This window comes from Lactuca sativa, chromosome 7, assembly GCF_002870075.4.
Source record: "Lactuca sativa cultivar Salinas chromosome 7, Lsat_Salinas_v11, whole genome shotgun sequence".
NCBI classification, from domain to species: domain Eukaryota; kingdom Viridiplantae; phylum Streptophyta; class Magnoliopsida; order Asterales; family Asteraceae; genus Lactuca; species Lactuca sativa.
Genome location: NC_056629.2, coordinates 171,256,582 through 171,257,714, shown reverse-complemented (window position 1 = coordinate 171,257,714; position 1,133 = coordinate 171,256,582). Strand labels below are relative to the sequence as shown.

The 1,133-nt window shown below is 34.2% G+C and overlaps 1 non-coding gene across 1 annotated transcript; it reads left to right on the top strand.

The window, feature by feature from the left end:
* The first annotated feature begins 214 nt into the window (after positions 1 to 214).
* On the top strand, positions 215 to 321 carry LOC111902889 (small nucleolar RNA R71). Its single transcript, XR_002853994.1, has one exon. It is a non-coding gene; the product is annotated as a small nucleolar RNA R71 (small nucleolar RNA).
* Positions 322 to 1,133: the final 812 nt, after the last annotated feature.

Sequence of the window (1,133 nt, the reverse complement as noted above, 5' to 3'; positions counted from 1 at the left end):
TACAACTGCTAAATCTTCCGAATCTCCATTTCCTTTACTTCTTGTAACATCCTCTCGAGGATTGTGATACTCTGTTAAATGTTTCATGAATTCTTTTATTAACTCTTTATTTGTATCCATATCTTTCTTCGTCATTGGTCCTTGAGAGTCAAGGAGTTTCCTTATGGTAACATTCACCCCATCATAAAATATAGAGACCTCTTGTTGCACGTTTAAATCATGTTGAGGTAAATTCCTAAGCAATCCCTTGTATCTTTCCCAAGCTTCAGATAAAGACTCATCATCCTTTTGATGGAAGTTAGCAATCTTCTTTTTGATTTTAGCTATCTTTGATGGAGGGATGATTTTTTCTATGAATGTTTCACAAAAGTTCTGCCAGGTTCTTGTTGTTTAAGGTGCTAATGATTTCAACCAAATTTTTTCATCTCCAACAAGTGTCAATGGAAGCATCCTCAATAAAACTGCATCTCTCGAAACATCTGAAACATTGAAATAGTTTGCAATTTCCAATACCTCATCAATATGTTTGAAGGCATCTTCATAACCTTTCCCAGAAAATGGTATGTATTTGAGAATTGCGAGAATGTGGCCCTTAAGCTCAAAGTTTATGGCAGCTGGTATTGCCGGTGGAACAAGACCAGGACCGTTATCGTTATGCACTCTCCACTTGTATTCATCTATCATCATTGTTGTGATATCTACCATTTCTTCTACCTTGCTTTTAACCCCTTCTTCTAATTCGCTTTGTGTTCCTAGCTCATAACTGATTCCTTTCTTGTTTAAGTTCTCTCAAATCTTTCAAATTTTTCCAAATGAAAATTGCTACTCGATTTGTCAACCTTTTTATCTTTCTTATTAGGGAATATGGACTATGAATCTTCAAGTGATGGTATGATAGGAAGTTGTGATCCCTTGGTCAGTAGTCACTGAAAAAAAAAACAAACTAAAAATAAAATAAACAAAAAATGAAAAACTTTAGTTCTCACGTCGTGACAGGGACTGTTCACGTCCTGAGATCCATAAAAACAGAAAAATTATTTATTGCAGAAAATCAACTTTTTTGCAGTTTTTACACCACAAAAAAGAATCGATTAACCTAAAGAAGTTAAACTAATAATTGAAATAAGTCATTC